We start from the raw sequence: 22,625 nt of genomic DNA, 5'->3' as shown, positions 1-22,625 counted from the left end.
TAGGAAGCCCATTGTTTCCACCCTATTTCCTGTTTGAGGTTTTGTCAGGCTTTAGCTCCCCATCTGGTTCAGCCATGCACACAAATTCCCACAACTCACAATGACATTTCTCTTAATAAAGATTATTCTGGCAGGTCAGAAAAGCTGTGTGTGTGCCAGTGCTTAAACCCAGGAGCTGGTTTTGTATTGTCCTGAAAAGATCTGAGTCCTTTCAACCCACGTTAGTCACAACTGATCACTGAAGAAATGCAATGTCTTTGTCTCTGTACTTTGGAGTGCCTGATGACAGTTCAGTGCAGGAGATGAAAAGATCTGTCTGTAGCTCTGATTAATTAAGAATTTACTGCCGCATCTTAAGCACTAAGTGCCGAGGACAGTGAACATAATGTGTAGTTAGTTTATGACATTGATTTTCCTTGTCATCTATGAATAGCCAGAAATAAGCTTAAAAAAAATGGAACAATGTTGACAATAATTAAATAACAAGCAGAAGCCAGTAGCGATGTGAGTCTGCTTCTGCTGAACTGAGATTGGTCATTTATGGTTCATAAATGCAAGTGCTGCTGATTCTGAGAAAGCTTTGTGAAGCTTTTCCTTTTGTCATGGAAAGAATAATATGGACATATTTGGGGAAACTGGGCTAAAATATGATTTTACCTCACTCCCAGGCACAGGAGGATGCTTCTGAACACTGCACTACAGGCTCTTGTTTGAACAAAGCTATAGACTGGAAACAGGATCAACTAATTTCTGGTTTCTCTTTATTAGCTGAGTGTGTGGAACCATTTTTCACGTATTAATTCAGTCCACATTAATTGTGTGTTCATATTTGTGACCCTCGGGCTACATCCTACCTTAGTGATTTTAGCTCTTCAGAGAAAGAAATATGAGTAAAACATACTTCTACTCTAAAAGCTGCAGACATAAAAAAGGTGTGGTCTTACCTTTGTAAGCCTGGATATTTTGCATGTGTCAAGACATCTGCTTTCTGGTTGAGGAAAAACATGCCATTTTTACTAGTGCTAGTCCTGCTATACTAGAAGAACTCAGTCCTTTTCTATCTTCTGCATTATCCAAAAGAATTGATCATTAATTTCTAATTGTAGGACACACAGCATAATCCCACCACTGTCAGGCTGTACTTTTGCTTACTGATGTGTAACCTCCAGGAGACACTTTATTACTCTTGATGGATGAGCCTGGAAGAGCTCATCTTGACTTTCAGATCCTAAGCTGCATTTACTGCCCTGGAAGATGAGAATCTGGAGGAAAAACATTTTGCTAGTAAACAGAGCAAATGAACATACAATAAACCACTGAGACACTGTAATCCCAGAAACCCATGACACTATTAATAATGGGTCCTTTTGAAAGTGAAGCCACACTTCATGCCCCAAAGCCTCTGGAATTATGTTTGGTAAACTGCAGACATCACATTCCTTGGAGGGCAATAGCTTGTATCTTCTATTTCTCCGACGCCGTTTTTATTTTTACCTGTATCAGAGATGGATACACTTCCCTTAAGAATCCTCATTAAAGCAGCTTCAATCTTTCCAGGTTTATACTTATTGATTCTGGGCAGGACGAATTTTCTAGTAAGTGGAAAATTTTAGGTTTTTGCAGTAAGTTTTTATTCTCAGAAAGATGAAAATGGGATTTTTGACAAATTTCCAGATGACAGAGTGTGTGAGTGTCTTTACACAATCCATTTTCCACCTCTTCTAGCTCTATGTATGGTGGGTTACAGAGTCACTACTATATGTAGAATAAAATAAACCACAACATCCATGTTGGTTCCAGATTTGACACTGGGTGAAGTTGTGTTATTGCTCACATGAGTTCATCTTCTCTTTCACTGACCCTGGTCATCGTTGCCCACTTTGGGAGTACCTCCTGAAACAATTCTTTATCAGCTGTCGGAGCATTGCTATGTGTGGCTGTAGGAAATGACTCTCTGGTGTTGAACAGCCCATGCTCAGGTAGGGTCCTATTGTTGTTTTCCTCCAGAACTTGTTAAATTGATCGTGAAAGTGCTTCAGAACCTCAAAAATACTTTGATGCCCTCTGCCTCCTTGAACACCTGCCACAGGTATCAGTTAACAAAGAGACCTGAGAACTTAAATGTGTACCAGTGCTTGTGAGTAAAGTCTGTGGTACCCAAAACTTATTAGGAGAAGACCTACACATTCATCCTGGGATGTTCAGCATCTTCTCCTGCCCCCTACAGAAGGCTTTTCTTCTGTCACAGATGGAGCTCTGTCCCATCCTTGTGAATGGGGACCTGATGTATCATACTCAAGTTCCTGGCTTTAATGGCCAATGACAAATTTTGAACCTGGTGCGTTACCTTGTGACATGTTATCTAACCACCTCTGGGAGCTGCTTACCTGCAGTGAGTTTTCTCAAGCTCTGTCTGACCTGAGGAACCAAATCTCAGTCTCAAACATCGTGGTTTGGACAAAACACAGGATGCAAGGGCTTCAATCAAGGCTTTTATGGTTCTTCCCTGGAAGGAGGCACCTCACCCCCAGGAATTCACCCCCACACTCGGTACTGCAATGCACACATCCCATCTGAAGGTGGTGAGTTTACAGCTGAGATGTTGCTCTACTGCTATGCTCACCATCCTAGCAGTTTTCAGTGCTTTCATAGACTGCAGTTGTGAAAATTTGTTGTCCTGCTTTTCAAGTGTTATTGGTTATAATGTGAATGGTGTTGCAGCTGGAACTGTAATAGATTCATAAGAATTTTTTAGTTTTATTTTTTAACAGATTTGGGGGTTGAGTGGATACTACATTATGCCATTATTACAGCTTCAATATTATTGTTTTTCTTTAACTGGCATTGTTTATTATGCATGCATTGAAGCACAAATGTGGAACAAATGAATCTGATATCAAATTAATGCTGCGATCAGGTTTCCCTCCCTTCCCTCTTTAGTTGCCATAACAATCTGTGATCTTGAAGCAACGATAAAATTAGAATTGCATTATAGGTGTTTACACCATGTACACTCTGTCTCCTATTATTATTTTTCATTGTAATAAAAGCACTGAGTGTTTGCTTTGGAAGAGAACGCTGTCAGAGCTCTTGCACTGCCACATCCCACATTGCTTTTTGCAGCCATTCACTCTGTTTTAGGGAGAGGGAAGGGAGCAGGGAGAGCTGAAGCTTTTGGAGGAGGGGAGATTTTGTTTATAGTTTTGAAGATAATTTTTGTCTTTTACTTCAAGGGTGTATTTTTGAGCACATTACCTTTGGATTTCAAAGCTTCAGAGAAAAGCATCTCTGTTGGCTTAAACACGATGCAAATTTCCCCTCCTTCTGTGGTGGGAAGTATATCTCTTGGCTCTTCCTATTGCTGACAAAAAGAAATGTGGGTGAGGAAGAGATTTAATTGGCCCACGTGTGCACATGTTTACGGGTATGTGTGTATAAATGTACATATATGATGCAATCAGCTCCCTCTCCCCATGGCTGCACAGGCATCTGACCTTGGGGATGGCATGAAAGAAAAAAAACATGACAGATGTTAGTCATATTGCCTAGTGCATGACTTGAAAGTGCTCTGTAGTTCAGCAATGAGCATTATGGAAAAACATTTATGGAACAAAGAGGCCATTATCTCTGTATCTTGACTGTGCTGGGCATCACAGAGTCCCTTTACTGCTGCTCCTATCCAGACTGGCATATTATTCCTTGCTGTGACATCTTTCTGTGCAGCCTTTGTAGATAATCCTTGTGATAAAGCTCCTTTCAGGAAAACAGGACTATTTCATTTTTAAATAGAAAGTGATCACCTTATGCTGAGGCCAGACTGGAATAGAAATGCTGTGAGATTTCCTTCTCCATCCGCTAAGCCTGCTGTACTTGTACGCAAACCATTCTTTGATTTTTTTATTTTATTTTTTAAAAATTTTACCTGTCTTACAAGCATGGGATCTGTCCATTTATGAACATTGTATGTGGTTATTTTCCTGATTGATCTGAATATAAGTCATTCAGCCACAAGCTAGTTCTGGCTGGCATCAATATTTCCCTGAATTCTCTATTTCAGATTCTGCGCAATACAGAGAACTGTTACACTGGGCACAGGGATGTGGGAGGTATGATAAAAGAAAATAGAATGTCGTGTAGGCAGAGTGAGGAATGTAGTTAGCTGTCATAAACCTCCAGAGACAAGATCTTCCCAGAGCTGGACTCGTCCAGTCATCTCCTCACCAACTCCATCCTAAAGATCAAAGAGTGGGGATTAAGCAGTGCATATTCTGCAGTGGCATGCTGCTGGGGATTAGCTAGGTAGGAATCACCTAAGTAAAAGATCACAGCATCATAATACAGCTGTGGAAGGGACCTCAGGAGGTCTGATCTGCTTCTCAGGGCTGGGCCAACTTCAGTGCTAGGTCAGGTAGCTCAAAGCCATAGCCATAGCATTCTAAATAGTCAAATTTAGAATGTCTCCGAGGATAGGGATTCAACCTCCTCTTGGGACTCCTGTGTCCTGCTTTCAGCTGGGACAGTTCTTAGCTGCTTTCAGGGCAGCTTTTCCTTCCTTACACCTCATTGGTATTGCCTCTGCAGCAAATGTTATGCTTGTTCGTGTAGCTTTTTTTTCTTTTGTCCCTTGTCTTTTTTCCCCTTGATAATTGTCTTACTCCATCTTCTTTATATCACCAGTTAGCAGCTGAAGAGTCATAAAATCCTCCCTCCTCCTTCCTTGAACCAAACTCTTCTCTAGACTGAACAAAGCCACCCTCACCTCATGCATCATGTGCTGGCTTTCCCATCATCTTGGACTATCACCTGAATGGCCTCGCTGCAGTTTTCTGATCTTTTTTTTCATTGCTGGTTCACAGTACTCAAGGTGTGGCCTTGCAAGAAGCAAATGATGGTAGAACAAAGGAGGTGATCTGGGATATTTCTGCTACTGACACTGCTATGGTTGTGCTCCTCCATCCTGCCATCACACTGTCTGGCTGCAGGGGCTGCTTCTGGGATGACAATTAAGACACTTGGAGAAGACTTTTTGGGCCTAGCTGCCATGATAACTCAGTGCAGGTTCTGGAAAAAAGACCGGTTCTTGAGAGCACCCTCAGATAGTTCCTCATCCCCTGCTCCAGGGTACTCAACACACCCTCAGCACTGCGCTGTGAAGTTGTAACTACTTGGAAAATATGAACTGGGTGATCCCTTCCACTCAAAATTGGAAAAGGTCTGTAGGGTATCATGAGGAAAACCAAGGACAACTGCTGACCAGTGCAATCAGTTGGGATATAAGGCAGTCTACTTCAGCTTCACCTTCTGAGAGGAGGAAAATTGAGAGGCCTTTGCTGTGACCAACACAGTAGTATGGCCAAGAAAGCGATGTTCGAGTCTTGCTTAGTGCTAACATTGCTGCTGAAATTTCTTTCCATATGTTGTCTTTGTGACTGGTACTGATGACTGCAGAAGGGATTAGAAAGTGATTAAGAAAAGGAAGGAGGAGAAGAAAGGTTGTCTCTGTGTTTCTAAGAATGCCAGTGTACTCACGCTGAGTAACAAAAGGAAGGCACTCTTGTGTTAACTCCAAGATGACACATTCAGTAGCCGTGTCAGTGTAGCTCTATTCCCCCCCCAAACTGACCAGCTTTGGTCTGGAGATGGAGGTTCTTTTTTTCAAGACCTGAATTTGCACAGTGGATCCTGCTTCTTGGAGGTAATGTGGTGGGTCACTATGCTGTGTAACAGTGCTCGGCAGAGACGTGCATGGCCATCACAATCTTAAGCTTCTACATTTGAGAATAAATTCTTTCTTTACACTAAGAGCATCTGCTATTATTCAGAAATCAAATAAAAGTAGTTGAGAATTCAACTACTACCTTGTTCTTTAGATGACCCAAATCAGATGGTTTGCTTTCATGTACTGGTATTGTACTTGTGCTTTCCTTTGGGTGACTTAGTGCTACACAGAGCAGCACTGAGGGTACACCAGTGATTTATAGCACACTTTCTAGTTGAGGACATGTATTTATCATGTTACAACAAATTAATGATTAGTAGTTGCCATAGTGATAATGAGAACTTGAAGTCTCTGCACACTACAGAGTCAAAAGCAAGCCTTGGCCTATCTTTGCTGTGAAGCAGTCATGGTGGGGTCTTAAAAATAGAGGCTCAGGAACCAGCAGCACTTATTAACACTTTAGCATCCTATGGGGAAAACATTAAAAAATAATCATATGCTTATTTAGTGATGAAAAAAAACCCAAACCACCAGATGGGAAGGACTCAGTAGAGGTTTTTCACTATAAAAAAAGGAATGTTTTTTTTCAAAATCCACTCTTAGTTTTTCTTTTCTAATGCAATTGAAGGATGCCATTTTTTCACTGCTAGTCATCTCCCTCTTCTTTTTGCTGGCATGACTTTGCTCATTGAAATGTTATATGGACAAAATCTCAGTTCTCTGAAGTTCTGCCAACACATCTTTTTTAATCCAGGCAGTCATTTCTTCTTAAGTCTGCTACCAACAAGCAACAAGAAGTCTTTGCAGAGATGCACAAATTTGCCCACCATTATTTCTTGATGTTCTGTGAGGGAAAATACCACTCACGTTTTTGTGGGGACACCAGGGAATGCAGGCATCTTCTGAAGCTTATGGCTGTTTGCTCAAGTCCAGAGTGGCCACAAATCCCTCTGTATTCAACCTCACGATGCAATGGTCAATGAGGATCTTAACAGATGTGGGAGACACAGACCCAAAGACAAATAAAGTCAATTTGTGTTGTTGTCCTGATAAGCTCAAAATGTTCCTCAGAAATGGCACTATGCAGGAAAACCTTTGACTTATTTATCCTCCCCTGGTGTTGGCTTGCTGCAATGCCTAGCCTGGGAATGAATATTTGGCAAAAGCAGAAAATAAAATGGTGAGGTCCAGCATGGCAAAGCCCCTCCTCTTCTACCTGATGCCTCCCAAGATCATTTCTAAATGAGACTCTCATAACCTAAATGAGACTCTCATAACCTACAGAGAGCAGGCTTAGTGGCCTTTAACTACTACAAGAACTAATTAAGTGGGAGGGAAAGAATCTGAAACCACTGGGACATGAACAAGCTTAGTTTTGTTTATCGGTACACTGAGAAATTCCAGCTGAGTATGTAGAAGATGAGTCAAATGATTTATCCAGGAGATCAGATAAAGAGCAAGGCAGGAGCTATTGTGCCAAACTAAAGAACATGCACAATATTGTTTGGCACCAATGTGCAACTATTATCCTCCAGTGGAGGGGGAAGAAAAGCAGTGATGAAAACTTCCCCGCTTACTTCTACATTTTTCCACCCCTGGGGCCACGTCTGCAAACAGCTCTGAAGCATCAGGGTCTTGTACTGTAAAATTGCTGTAAAAATAATTTTTCTTCCTTCCTTAGCTTCTGTTGGTGGTAATCTGGAATCACTGTCAGCTCTTTGGAGTGCTGAATGTTTGAAAGCACACCTCAGCAGTGACAAATGAAGGAGAATGACATGCAGTGCCAGGAGTCCCTTGCAAGGTGACAGTCAAAGGAAAACAAGGAGAAACTATTTTGGTGTTACCAGAAAATCATAAAGCATTAATTATTAGATGCAACCAATGTAGATGACAATGTAGATTGGAACTTCAGTGGTAGCAGTTATCTCCCATCAACTCACACAACCAATAGGCACCCAAAAGCTTCAAAGGCTTGTGAGTGTCACCATATGCATGCCCCTACTTGGACAAATATCTGATGGCTGCATCAATGCTGGCAGAAGGCTTGGCCATGTTAAATCTGCAAGATCCATGTGTGCTCAAGCCCCCATCTGCAGGCTCTGTGTGCTCTGCAGAAGGTGCAACAGCAGGTCCAGATGTGTCAGCTTTACTGTGTGAGATGATCAAGCTCTCTGCCTTTCTAATTAGGTCAAGAAGAACATGATACTTTAGCAGCTTCCAGAATATTCCATTATATACCAGAAGGTATATAATTCAGTGCTAGTGTGGGAATTGTTCCAGAGACAATGTTGTGTCTCAGATGTAATTCTAAGCCTCGAACACAGTTAATGAAGCCATTAAGAGGAAGCCAAATTTTAGCCACTTTGCCAAAACAGCTAATCTGCAAGGCCCTCAGATAGGTGGATGTCTACAGCACTGGAATGTTCTGCTGCTGCATGTAACAAAATTGTCCTCTAATGATGGGCTTCACCCAAGTCAAGATTTGGCTACTGACAGCTTCTTTCAGTTGCCCATAGCCCACAGCCCAGCCAGGTTGAGACTACCACTTCATTTGCAGCTGGAATGGGCTCTGCAAGTTGCTAAAATCATCCTGAGCCTTAGAATAATTGAATTAAAATATCATTAAAGTTGGAAGTGACCTCTAAGATCATCTAGTCCAACCATCCTACCAACAATATCACTCACTAAACCATATCCCTAAATACCACATCTACACATTTCTTGAACAGTGACTCTACCATCTCCCTGGGCAGTCTATTCCAGTGCCTGACCACTCTTTTGGACAAGAAGTTTTTTCTAATACCCAGCTTGAACCTTCTCTGGTTCAGCTTGAAGCCTTTCTCTCTTATCCTACCGCAGGTTGCCTGGAAAAACAGGCCAACTCCTGTCTCACCTAAGATTTCATGTAAGCAACAACTTGGTTTGCTATTTCTGAGGTCTGAAATCTTCATAAAATGGCAAGATGATCACTTGAGTGAGAAGGATTTTGAAGAAATTTTTCTTCAATTACTGCGATTTACTGCGACATGATTTATTGCTAGGTGAGCCCTCAAACACTGCCTGTAATTACAGACCTGTGACTGCAAAGCAGGAAGATGATGAAGGTTAAACACATCAACAGTCTTTGCATGAGAAGGAAGTGACCAACTGAGAAACAGTAGAGGTAATAAGAGATAAAAGGATTCAAGAGTGTGGCAGATAGGTTTGTACCAAGACATTTTTTAATGAAAGAAGACAGCGCAACAAATGAAAGTAGAAACCTTGATATTGCTTGGGTTAATATTAGAGATCTTAGATGTAGTTTTCACAAATAATTCTCATTTTAAGGGCCAGTGCTCTTTCTTTGCAGTCTCAAATTTACCTGCTGTGCTAATGCAGCGTCTTCTCACATCCACTGTTGAAAATTAATTACTTGAGTAATAAGGATATATATATATATATAAAAATCTTCAAACAGGTTTATAAAAAGAGTTGTTTGCACTGAAGTTGTGCGCTGCATTCTAAGTTTCCAGTGTAAATAGATCTCTCTGTGTTCAGTGCATTCTCACACACTGTGTCCTACCGCTGTGCCTAGAAGGGAGAGACAACTACAGCCTCTGGGGATCCTTGTCCCAGAAGGGCTACTCTTAAACACCATTTTCTACTCTTTGCAGTCCTAAATCCTAGGGGAGGAGAAACTTCCCATGCAGCCCCAGCGGCAGGCTTGCCCTCTATTACATTTCACTGTAAGGAAATATTTTTCTGATCTTCAGCCTTCATGTGTCTCTTGTTTAATTCCTTACCACCGCACCCAGGTAGGCTCCCTTGTACAAGCCTAAAGAATTAATCGCCTCCTTCACTCATTTCAGATACTTGTTTATACAGAGCAGAGAACAAGAATTACTCCCAGGATGGAGAGGAAAAGGAGCTGGATGAGAAAAAGACCAGCGGAGAGGTGAGGAATGGGGAGAAAATGATGCTCCAAGCATACAATTCAGGCTGCTGGTAAGAGTAAAAGGGATGCAGGAGCACTGCAGTATCTGATTTGTGTTGCTTGCTTTTGCCTGTTAATTTAGGAAGGGAAAATTCACCTCCTCATGGGGTCCTGAAGTGTTCTGCTGAGAAGAAGGCATCTTTTCAGGTGCCTGTCAGTCCAAAACAGCAGCAGTGCATCATCAGATAATTCCCTAGGCGTAGCCAGGCAACAGAACATAAAAAAGTGGTGAATGCACCACAGACAGCAGCTCTGCAGCCATTGAAATGCCCTGCAAGTCCTTGGGAGCAGAAGAAAGCTGCTCATGGAAAGGCAATTCTGCCTAAACGCACAAGCAGGACTCCAGGAAGTTCTCCGGGACTCAAGAACTTCCAGCACTGACAGTAATACTTGTCACAGCCTTGCTTTGCTTTCCCAGAGGCGTGTCATAGGGCAAGGCTGGCTTTTTCTGCACAAAACCTATTCCGATGTTGTTCTTTTTTTCTTTTCCTCTACGTGTTTTCTTGCCTTAGAACTTGAAAGTGAACCCTGAAGTGCATTCCTGAACGCAGGGGCTCCTTCCCAGCAGATGGCAGATCCCAGCACACTGTGTCCAACCGCCATAAGCTCAATACCCAGCCAGGATCACAGAATGACAGAATGGCTTTGGTTGGAAGGGACCTTAAGGATCATCAAGTTTTAACCGCTTGCTGTAGGCTGGATGCCCCAACCAGCTCAGGCTGCCCAATGGCCCCATCCAACCTGGCCTTGAATGCCTTCAGGAATGGGGCATCCTCAGCTTCTCTGCGCTGCTGAAGTCATTGCTCAGCACCAGGATCTCTCTCTTTTTTTTTTTTATATGTAATAGTCTGACACATTACAGGTGATAGCTCATTACTGGCGATAGCTCTGCAGCTTTCCCAATAGGGAAAGTACAGGGATGTTCAGACAACAAAGTGTCACAGTTAGCTGAGCTAAGGATTGTCCACACAAAAGGTCTCATGTTATTGTAGACAATTTGGCACCAGTCCCCTGGGTTGAACTGCACAGAGGATGTCCCCTGGATTGCATTTTACTGAGGAAGAGAAAGTAGCCAGCAAGAAGAGCAGGGAGATGGCCAACTGCTAATAGGAAACAAGGAGGCGAAATGAGCTGAAGAAAATGAGGCTGGAGGAGAAGGGAGAACTGATAAAACTTCCTGACTGCCTTCCATGCAAGGATGCAATCCAGTTGCTTGGTGTTGTTTCTGTGATCTGTGGTTTTTTTTATTTATTTGCATCTGGGAACAGGACCTTTGACCCAGGAGCCCTGTACGTTTATGGATGGCATGTACTCCTGCACCAGGCACATGGAGGAGATTGTCACTGACCCAGTGACAAGCCATCTTGCTGAGATATTGAAAACTAAACAATCAGGTTGTGGCATAAGTGTTGATGCCATTTCAGTAGCTGTGAAAACCATTACACCTCCCAGCCACCCACAGCCCTGTTGCTGTTCTTCAGAAGCTGAATGCAGCTACAGCTCTTTTGTGGGGTGACAAAAACACTAAAAGGGAGTACATAGACCTGGATGAGACTGTGCTAGGGTTTTCTTTTTGTTGGGAAATACTTTGGTGTTGGTGCTCAGTTGAGTTAGAGAGCTCTCACTGTTTCTTGTAGCATCAGAATAGTTCTCAGAATAGTTCTTCTTTACTGCGTTCAACATACATCTTATATACCATTCACTTACAAGCAAGAAATTCCTGCCCCTCTAATCAGTTAATTGGGCCTAGCTTCCCCCCAACAACAGTGATAAAGGATGAAAGGTTTCTTCACTGTGATAAGATTAACAATGCATACAGAAAGAATCTCCTGTTTACCCTTAGATACTGTTTGCTCTCTGTCTTAAACTCCAGACTCCCAAGGTTTCACAGTTGGTGTTTGGGAAAAAAAAAGAGTAATAGAAAGCAGACCTGCCTATGTAATCTCATCTGCTGGACTTGTTTTTCCTTCTCCACCCATGTATGGCCATGACTTCAGACAGGAGCCTGTGACGTGAAGGGGGAGGAGAAAGGTCTGCTCATGACACTTTCCTTTTCCTACATAAATGATGACCAAAGTCTGTGAATTTTCTTAGCATTTTTTTCAGACTGTACAAAGCATGAATGTTAATTTTTCCCTTTTCCTACCCACAAGGCTGATGGAAATCTGAGGTTTGCTGAGGGTGTGGGGAAAAGGGCGAGCTGCAAAATAAGCTATGGTGAGGTCCTTGGATCACAGGGTGTACTCCTGCCTGTGGAAAGGAAGATAATGTATTTGGCTGCTGGCACCAGACTGACACCTGGCTAAGAAAAGGATGAGTGGGTGGTGAATTCCTGTCACCTGCAAGTGGAAGGATCTTGGCCATCCTGGAGCTGCTGCAGCCACTGCTTTGGCTTTGTCACTGTGGTGGATATGGATATACAGAAGCACTAGTAGCGCTTTGTACCAGTGGAAATGTTGTCCAAGCACGTGCTTCAGAGCATGATAGGAGCACAAGTAAGAGCCCTGGCCTCCAGGGTGTATCCTGAGACTGCTGTGTAACTAGAATTATGATGTGCATAAGCTAAATGGGCAAAAATTTGTATCTGCTGGAGAACATCTTTCTTAGCACCTTCTGGAAAGTTCCTGCCTCTTTCTTTATTCCTATTTGGCATGAAAATAAGATGATGAGTGGGATACCATAATGTACTATCTACCTCCTCAGACTGAAATTGTGTTGGGTTCAGCCACCTGCAGAAGGACAAATGCAAGCCAAGGTAAGTGAAACATCTACTGCACATCCCTATCTCTCTTGTCAGATTTGGTGAAGACACCAAACTGTGCAAGGAGACACCAATTGCAGTGACTGCCATTCAGAGGGACCTCAAGGGTGGAGGAAAGGGTCAGCAGAAACCCTGTGAAACTCAAGAAGGACAAATGTAGAGACCTGCAATCGGGAAGGGGGAACTCACTGCACTGAAACAGGCTGGAGATGGATGGGCTGGGGACCAACTCTGCTGAAAAGGACTCAGCAGTCCTGGTGTAAATGGAAGTGATCACAAGCAGCCCTGGCAGGAAGTGACTACCTCCTAACACAAGACACATATTACATCTGCTGGGTACCTTCAGTTCAGGAAAGCTGTGGTAAAACTGAAGAGAGGTCAGAGGCACATAACAGCAGCCACAGGATCTGTGAGGAGCTTGTCAAGGAGATCTAGTGCAACATTCTGTAATGGAGTATGGCAGGAGGAAGAGAAGCAAGAGACATAATTTGAAGCACGAGTCATTCAGTCTAGATAGCAGAAAAAGCATTGTCACCATAAGAACAGCCAAGCAGTGTAACAAATTGCCCGCAGAGGCTGTGAAGATTCCTGCTTTTTATTTTATTATTCCTTTTAGCAGGAAGCTCCAGTTTGTTTCTCCTCTGCTGTGAGATAAGAGGATGCTCCAGTGTTCGGCACAGTTGTACAGGGCTCAGAGACCAAGGCTGGAGTAGCAAAAGTGACATGGCAACAGTCTTCAGCCTCCTCTAGAGCGCAGGCTTAGATCACAATCTAACTCAGAACTATTCTTAATAAAAAACACATAGCTAATTAATTTTAGGCTTTTCACTGAGAAGATCAGACTCCTCTGCCCCTCCAGCCTCTTCATGTGTACAGAGGTACACCCAGGTGGCAAAACAACTCACCTTGGTTACCTCTGAGGCAAGCAAGAGTTTTCTGAAGATCAGCAGTACCTGAAGTCAAATAGGGATGATGCTAATTCCAGAGGTGCACTATAAATCATGTAAGTACAACTCTTTGGGGTCTAACTGTTCTGTCATAGGGATATTCTGCATACATCTATTCCTTGGAAAGCAGTCTTACTGCAGATGGTGGTTCTTTTCCCATTTAGGACCTGTGGGACATCACCTGGGACTCATTTGTTAACAGTAGAATTTCAGTTTCAGACACCTGCAAATGAGACCCCTAGAGCCCAATTCTATTTTCTAAACACAGGCAGCAGTGCCATTTGAGTTGCCCTGGAGTATCCAACATGGTTGGGGTTAAGCAACTGAATAAAGGAGTGAAAGTGGGATTCACTTCACAAATCCAACATTTTAACCTTGGGAATCCTTAGCCAATTATTTGGAATGTCCTATCCTACGTCACTTCAGAGCCCCTCATAGATGTTTCGGAGGCTCCAGAACACCTCAAACCACTCTAGATTCCTCCAATGTGACCAACAAATTGAGCCATACTTGCCTACTTTAGGGCTATCAGAATAACTCTAAAATTGCCCGACAAAGCAGCTAAGACTCTTGGCTGATTCTATGATTCTGTGATTGGTGCAATCATAAACACATTGGGAACACATCTGAATTGGTGTGTTGTCTTCAAAGCCTAGGTAGTCATGCAGGGCTTGACTGAATTGCCTAAACAGAAGTGTTCCTATCCACCTCTCACAGCCCATGGGCAACTAGCAACAATTCCATACATCTCCTCCCTCCTTGTCTTCGCCATGTCCCATAGGGTTGGATAAATTGTCTTCAAGACGAACATAGTTACCCCTAAGCAGCAGAGACAATTACAGAGTTAAGTGGAGATGCTGCACTGAGGTTAAGGTTCGTGAGCAGCTACACTGATTCCTCAGCACCTTCATGTCTACACCCAAGTGACATGATTGGGAACCCATGTGGTAGCACTGTGGGATGAAAGAATACCTTCTGCCTTTAAGCTTAAATCAGCACATTGCCTTCCTTCTCTTACTGCTGCAGATCCATTGTCATCATTATTACATCTGTAATAGGGCTAGAGTTGGGTCAATTGATAAGCTCAGGCTTTCTATGATTTCCACATCCAGGTATTCCCCAAGTGCTAGTGGCTATATGAGCTAGAATTTCTTTCAGTATGGTCTCCTTAGCAGTGAATTTAGGCTTATGCAGATAGGAAAACTGTTAATCTTGATGCAGGTAAAGAGAAAACATAAAGAATTGTCTTCTTTCACATACCTACATTTCAAGAGAAGGATAAAATGTCTTCTGGACCAGTTTTGTAACAGTCTACTTAGCTACTGCTGCTCTTAAAGGCACAATATCTTCAAGCACGTTGCCCTGGGTGTCTTGGACTGGGAATGGAACAAAAAGCTCTGATTCATTCATCGAAATCTTGAGGACCCTTTAAGCACAGCAGCAGCATCCCAGACAACAAGGGACGTGCTGTTCTGATGCTCACACTCATAAAAGACAAACAGGATAATCCAGCTCATAGTAGGCTGGTTTGACGTTGCTCTTTGGCAAAATAAAGGGAATACTAATGTGGGTATAAAGGAATAGAAGACATTAAAGAAGAGGTAAACAATTAATGCCAATCATCATCCTTTTTAGGGAGGAAAGGTTGTCAAACTTGATTTCATTCTCTGATGTGATCGTATGTTTTGGCTGATAAAAATAATTGCAAAGATGGAATATATTCTGACTTTGGTATGTTTGACGGCGCAGCAGATCCTGATTAAAATATTAACATTCTACCCAATCAATACGAAGCACATAAAATGGATTAAGGATTGTCTGACATGTCAACGAAGAAGCTGTCAGAGAGGAATCACCATAGGAGAGTATTTTTTTTAGAGGGGTTCTGCAGGGATCAGTAATAGGTCTGAATGCTATTGAGTGTTTTCACTAATGACCTGAAAGTAAATATTAAAACTGCTGATAACACTGGAAAATAATGAAGAGGACCAGGAGCTACACAAAAGTGCTCTTAGTATCGTTGTTAACAAGCTTTTATATCCAAAAACAAGCAAGCAAATCATGCATGCAGGGTCCTGCAGCATAGGGATTTAGGCATGCTAAAGAAGCAACCCAAAGTAATTCTTCCAAGATGATATTTTGTGGCTTTGAATGTTATTTCTTGCAAGGACTGATGCAATCTCTGAATGTAATTCAGAGGAATAGGGGTGAAGTCTTCACTTTCTGCATGTTGCATCACTACACTTCATGTTGAAATAATGCCTCCAGATCGGTTACCTGGAATCTAGAAAGAATGTCAGGACAAAAGGAAGAAAAGAATAAAACAAAAGTTGCAGAAATGTCTCAAAAATTATTCAGGGACCAAAAAGCCACTGTTATATGTGTAAACCTCAAGAACAGGATATATTTATTATTTTTCTGTAAAGGAGGATTGAAAAGAAACTCGAGACTTCTTTATGAGTGCCTTTGGGGGAAAATAGTAGATACAAAAGCACTTGCTAATGCAGCAGCAGTGGGCAGAGGCAGAACCAACAGAGAAAACATTTGCAGAAGCAAGAGGAAGGATCTGACAGATCACACATCTCTGGGAGGCAGTGGACTTTGACCCCAACTCTCAGTGGCTTCAGATAAAGATTGAAACCTTTTTATTATGCATTTGTTAACTTGATCAAGCATGAGGTGAGGGGGAAAATGTCCTAGATGTGAAAGGTGAGACTTGGTGAGACAAGATACGAGGAACAGCTGAAGGGAATTGGGATAGTTCAGTCTGGAGGAGAGGAGTCTGAGGGGAGACCTCACCACTCTCTACAGAGCCCTAAAGGAGACTGCATTGAGGTATATGTTGGTCTTTTTTTCTCAGCTGATGGATGACAGGACAAAAGGAAACACTGGGAGAGGTTTAGATTGGACGTCAGAAAGAATTTCTTCACTGAAACGATGGTGAAGCATTGGAATGGGCTGCCCAGGGAAGTGGTGCAGCCTCCATCCCTGGTGACATGTAGCTCTAAGGGACATGGATAGATTTGGTAGTGTTAGTTGGTGGTTGGACTTGGTGATTTTTAAGGGTCTATTCCCCACTTCAATGATTCTATGATTCTATTTATGGGTCCCACACTAAGTAAGTACTAAAAGCCATGGAGCTGTGAAACGTTAATTTAGGGAGCTGAGAAACCCATCACTGGCTCAATGGGGCTTCACCTCCAGTCTTCCTTCTGCCTCCTTCCCAAATCCCTCCCTCCCTGTGGCACCATGCAGTGTGGGCAAATCAGGAGTAAAATCTTAAATCCATCAGCTGGGGGGATATGAGATAATGCTGAAGATTTTATCTGGTGTGCCCACAGGCAGGTCTTCAGAAGGGAAACGGCCAGCTAAACCTTGTACCAGAAGTTAGCTTGCTCTCCAAACCAACAACTACTCCTTTTGCAATTGATGCACGTCCTGCTGGATGTCCCCAGAGCAGCCTGGGAGGCTGGGACATCACTCCCTCAAGGACTGTCTTCAGGAAACAACTTGCTGGAATTCAAATGCTTCTTTGTTTATGAAATAAAGTCCACCAGAACTATTGCCAATTGTTTATGCTAAAGAGCACACTCTCATTAATGTTAATGGTGCTTTAGAGCATAAATCCTTGCTAATTGATATAGGAATGCATCCCAGAAGAGTTTATATTACTGCTGATTTAGCTGATAGATATAAATGTGTGAGAAAGAAATATTAGCATTCATGTAAAACAATTAGGTTATAAACAGGGGCGAATGATTCCGAAAATGACTGCAACTTTCCACCTTCCTTTAATGGACGAAAAATAAAGTCTGCTAATGAGGAAAATTGGGGAGTATGAATAGAAACTAATCACTGCTATTAGTTAGTATCTGTAATATGTCAGCAGGGCTGCGTCCCCATCTGAGTTCAGTGCAGAGGTGAGATGGACAGGAGCATCCTGCTGCCCCATGCTGCTCTCCCCATGGCTTTTCTGGGAGCAGTATTTTAGGCTCACTCTTCTAGCAAGGCTGGCCACCCCATGTCAATACCATTGGCTCAAGATGTGTGAATAGAGAATGATACAAGCAGCGGGTAGATTTCCACAATTTAATATTCTTTTTTTTTTTTTTCTTTTTTTTTTTCCAGATAATATAATGGCATATGAAAAGTGAGGCAGTAATGCAGTTCAAAAGAAAAAAAAGAAAGCAACCCCCACCGCTCTCCTGGATCTTTCTGCCAAAGGCTGACATTACTGTAAGTTTGCTGAATACAAGCAGTCCAGGCATTTCCACAAAAATCTGACTGTTCAAAAAGTACAATTCTGTGGCAAATGTACAGCCATAAAGGAATAATTGTTTTCAGTGTACCCAATGATTTTCGCTATTAGGCTCCCACTTAATTCATGGGTTTTGATGTGGAAATGTTTTCCTAAAAGAAGGCTCAGATACAGGATACAGTAAGTCACTCGTCTTCTGCAAAAAGATGCTTTGACCTCGAGTGCTGAATCTCTGATTGAGTGTACCGAGTTTAGTTTTTACTCTAAACCTATCCAGAATCAAGAGGAAAAAAAGTCACATACCAAAAAGAAGTATATTATTGTTTGTGGAAGAAATATAGTAATATTTCGTTACATTTTCTGATTCACATATTTTAGCTATTTTATACCATTTTAGTGCAAAAGCAAGCACGTTTGGAAAAGGATAGAAAATTCTGCATTTTAGTATCTTTTGCTGAAAGTCACTGAAAGGTCAGACTTTTTCTCCCCGCACACTAATTTTCAAGGTCTCAGTTATTAATGAAATATATCAAGCGGATTATACAACATTTGCCTGGGTATGGTTAAAGACCACATACCCAGTAAGATTTCATATAACAAAAACGTGCCCAACCCTATAAACATTTTTTTTTTTCCATTTAATGCTCATAAAATTTTACAGACAACAGAATCCTTTCTTAAGCTTTATTTAAGAAATCGAATACTATTATAGTTCAATATATATAAGACACATCCAGTATTGTGTTCCTGATAGCAAGTGCATAGATTTTAAGATATCATTTTTATATTTTAATTTTTTTTTTTTGTTACTCAGTAGCATGTTTCATGATCACACGAAGGGATATTCCCAGTGATTTTGCTAAGAGCATGAGAGAAAAAACAGAACACAGCAAAGTAGTGAAACTACAACAGAGATGAGGAACAGAAACAATCAGGCAAACTCTCAGTACAGTCGATTCCTGATAAGTGAATAATCTGATTGCTTGGTCACAATGCTTTATTCACTTATCAGGAATGATTCACACTACATTTTGTTAAACTGTTTTCCTTAGCCTAATACCTAAGAGTCACACTGGGCAAAGACACACACACTCTGGCAGGCTATTCTTTAATCAGCAAGTCTTGTGACAGTTTGGTAATTTCCCATGGCGATACACATATAGCTAACAAAGAGACATTTTGCTAACGCTGCAAGGTGCCTTACATAATTGAAATTAAAAGCATGCATTTAAGCAGGACAAACTGTTCAGCTGCATTGCTTTAAGGAACTCATTTTTCCCCATTGTTGAAATTACAAAAAAAAAAAAAAAAGAAAGAAAAAAAAGAAAAAAAAGAAAACCTGTCTCTTCCAGCCCTGAGTATTTAAAAGAAACTCAACTATGGCAAAAGTTTTTTTTTTGGTTCTGTTTTTTGGGAGAAGAGCCCCTTGCAGATCTCTAATTTCTTCCCTAAAATCATTGAGTTTGGGGAAAAAAAAAACAAAAACATCCACAACAACAACAGCAACAAAAATCCCAGAGATCAACTCTGATTTATCATTCATGCAAGTCCAGACTTAACTTAATCAACTGGCATCAACATAATCAGAACCAGGATCACGAAATCTAGAGGTGTAAAAGACTCAGGACACAGCTTGACCATCAGGTTCTCTCTACAGGCCTCTGTGGTTTTGGATTAAACCTAGGGCTGCAGGGAAGGTGTTTACTTGGACCCCTGAGAACAGGACCTACAGGACAACACTGGAGCTTGTTTGGGATGCCCTAAGGGACATGGCTTGGTGATGGGACTCAGTAGGTCAGGCTGATGGTTGGGCTTGATGATCTCGGAGGTCTTTTCCAACCTAGAAGGTTCTATGCCAGACTCATCACCTCTATACCTTCTGCGGAAAAGTTTTCTTAAAAAAAAACAACTGCCAACCTTAAAAAGAAATAAAAAATAGTTCTAGCAATATCAACCAGGCCAACTCACGAGCCACCCAAAAATTCCAAAACTCTTCCAAACACAGCAGTCAAGGTCATGGCTGCAAACTGCAGAGCACCCAGCGCCATGCCCCGTGCCTGGGGCTGTGTGTGTGTGAGCCAGAGCCAGCGTGCCAGAGGGACCAGGGGACAGGAGACACGAGGAAGGAGTCCATTGGGTCTCATAAGAGCACTTTTAAGTGGTCTTCGATTCCTGAGCATCACAGAAAATGGGACAAAGGAAAGGGACGTGGGCATATGGCTTGAATTCCAGAGAGCACTAGCCAGTGCTTCTCTCTCCTCCTTGGGTTTGGTTTTTGTTATTGGTTTTTTTTTTTTATATATATATTTTTATTTTTATTTTTATTTTTTTTCCCCTCTCCAAATTATAAAGTTTGTGATCAGACAGAGGAGAGAAGAGAGACTTCGTAAACCAGAACAACAGAGAATTTTTCGTGTCTTTTATTTCATCATGACGGATGTGGGGAAGAGCAGAGAGATTCTTGTGAGGAAAAAAATTATAAGAAATGAAAAAGTAAAATAAAAAAAGCTGAAAGCCAACTTTACAAAAAAAAAAAAAAAAAAAAAAAAAAGAGCTATGGTATTTCTTTTGTTCCTTTTCGAGATTTGTGTAATACTATTAGCCAGTGCTGAGAATGAGCTGCTCTGTAAGCCCACAGCAAAAACATCACCCGTTTGAACAACAGGAGAATTTTTTTTCCCAGAGTTTTGTTTTGTTTATTTTTCTCCCACTGGCTTTAACAGAGTCTCTCTGTGCTCACTTGAATTTTATTTTTTAAATTATGATATGTGTAACTGCACGTAACAAGCTTGTTCACCTGGTAGGCTTCTGCAGGCTCTCACAGCCCTAGTTAAGATGTGATTAGTTGCTAAGGAGTTTGACTAACACCATATGCCATCAGATTACTGTGCAGTTCGGAAGAAATCCCAAGGCTACATTCTCCTTTTCTTGAATGTTTCATACGCTTCTGCGAAGCGGCGGCACAGTATTTTTTCTGAGCGACTAGGAAGAATTGATCTCCATAATCCGCATTTTGCAGACTGACTGGCACGTTGGCAAAAAGCTTTTCACATGGCTTCTGATTTCTCTGTGTGTTTGTGTGCATAAGCTTTTACAGTTAGAAGGCTCACAAAAGCTATCTTCCGTATGACTTTGCAGGAAACTCATTTAAGATGCTTCCTGCTCAGATTATCCAAGTGATAAGGCATGACTAGGGGGAGGGAGAGAGAGAAGAAAATCAAAGAAACCGTAACATGGCTAAAATGTACAAATCCTCTTTTGCCCCCCAATCAGATATTCACTTAGGTGGAATCGACTGTATCTTTTGTACACAACCAACAAATAGAGGAAAAAAAAAAATAAAAAAACAGGAACGTGAAACACGTGAGGTGTGTAGATGTATTACCAACACATAATGACCACCAACAATACGAGACACAAAGTAGAGAGACAAGTATTAGGAAAATGGTTTAATATTGGAGACAGAAGCAAAAAACTGCATCACACAATAACATACGTTACAAAAATAAGTCTGACTGTTTCAACTACACGGTTATGTTCACAATGAGGACAGAAGAATCAGAAAAAACTCTGATCTAAACAGCAAAAAAGCAAACCCCTAACGCTTTAACTAATACATTTATCCACGCAAAGTGACCGAGTACTCCTAATTCTAATTACCTTATTGTGTAACTGCACAATACAGAATAAAAAGTGAAACTTACCGCTTTTGTTAAGACAAAATTCTAAACACTAGATATAAGCAAAGGGAAAAAAAGAAACCAAGCCAAAGTTTTTAATTCTCTAAACAAAACCAACTCTCTTTCTACCGTCCAGAAATCAAACTTGAAAATCAGTCATGATCGAGGGGGCCCACGAGAGTAAGCCACAAAAATTTCCATTTGTTTTTTAATCTCCAGTATAAAAAGTTCCACTGGTACAAAATGCGTTAAGTACAATCAGGTTGTAGAAATAGGAAAGCTTGCTTTTTTTTTCTTTTTCTTTTTTTTCTTTTTTTTTTTTTTGGCTCAAATTCCATCAAACAACAAAATTCAAATGCATCAATAAAACAGAAACAATACTCAAATGGTCTTACAGTTTCCACTAGATTGCATTAACTTTGGCTTTTCTCAGACAATACTTAAAAACTAGTTTGTAATTCTAAACAAAATGATAGTATTATTAATCTACAAACAACAATTCTCACAGCACAAAAAAAACACAAATACATAGTTTTTTCTTTTTTTTTTCTTTTTTTTTTTTCTTCTTTTTTTTCTTTTTGTATGACATTATCCAAAAAGGTAATGAAACTACAGGATATTTTTTTCCTTTTGTTAATTAGCACTTAAGATAATAAAAACAGAAACAGTAAAATGATTCCAGAGTAGCACAAGCCAAGGAACTGTAACCCCTATGGTGAAAGAAAGATGAACTTGTTACTCCTTTGAGGACTGCCATTTCATTGCAATTAGCTAATTTGTTTGAAAAAAAGCAACTAGTCTAGTCTTCTGATTAGAATTTTGTAAAGCAATTTCCCTTGTTTTTCTTCCTCTCTTATTAGGCCCTTGCACCCTTGCAGCTTTTTCCATTCAATATTTTCTAAGAGAACTGGTAGATAATTTGTCTCCAAGGAGGTGTATGTTTGGGCTCTCATTTTTGTACCTGATTTTTTGAAAAAAATAAAATAAAAATAAATATTTCAATATGGACCCATCTCACTTGTCTGGAAATACTGAACCATCCTTCCTCTCCCACTGCTAAGCCAATATCTCACGTAGCATAATTTGGGGCACCTGCCTGGGTCTGCAGCCAATACCGAGTTACACTGCCCGAGGACCAGAGATGTCACCGCTCTCAGCGGACCGGTAAACCTGCAGGACACACTGGGGCATCTAACAAAGCTTTGGAAATTTATACGATGGGTACAATGAGGAAGAATTAGTGAAACAGTCTGAACAATCCAAATGATGATCTCATATTATATATAT

At 41.2% G+C, this 22,625-nt stretch overlaps 1 protein-coding gene across 16 annotated transcripts in view; it reads right to left on the bottom strand.

The window, feature by feature from the left end:
- Positions 1 to 18,328: 18,328 nt before the first annotated feature.
- CELF2 (CUGBP Elav-like family member 2) overlaps positions 18,329 to 22,625 on the bottom strand; it is a 564,102-nt gene continuing 559,805 nt past the window's right edge. For all 16 annotated transcript variants that reach the window (XM_048952217.1, XM_048952225.1, XM_048952171.1 and 13 more), the window contains one exon: positions 18,329 to 22,625. This exon is cut by the window's right edge. The gene's annotated coding sequence lies outside the window, so the exon portion shown is untranslated.

This window comes from Lagopus muta, chromosome 1 (genome assembly GCF_023343835.1).
Source record: "Lagopus muta isolate bLagMut1 chromosome 1, bLagMut1 primary, whole genome shotgun sequence".
Taxonomy (NCBI): domain Eukaryota; kingdom Metazoa; phylum Chordata; class Aves; order Galliformes; family Phasianidae; genus Lagopus; species Lagopus muta.
Note: the sequence above shows the minus strand (reverse complement) of the source record. Positions and strands in the feature narration are given on the sequence as shown.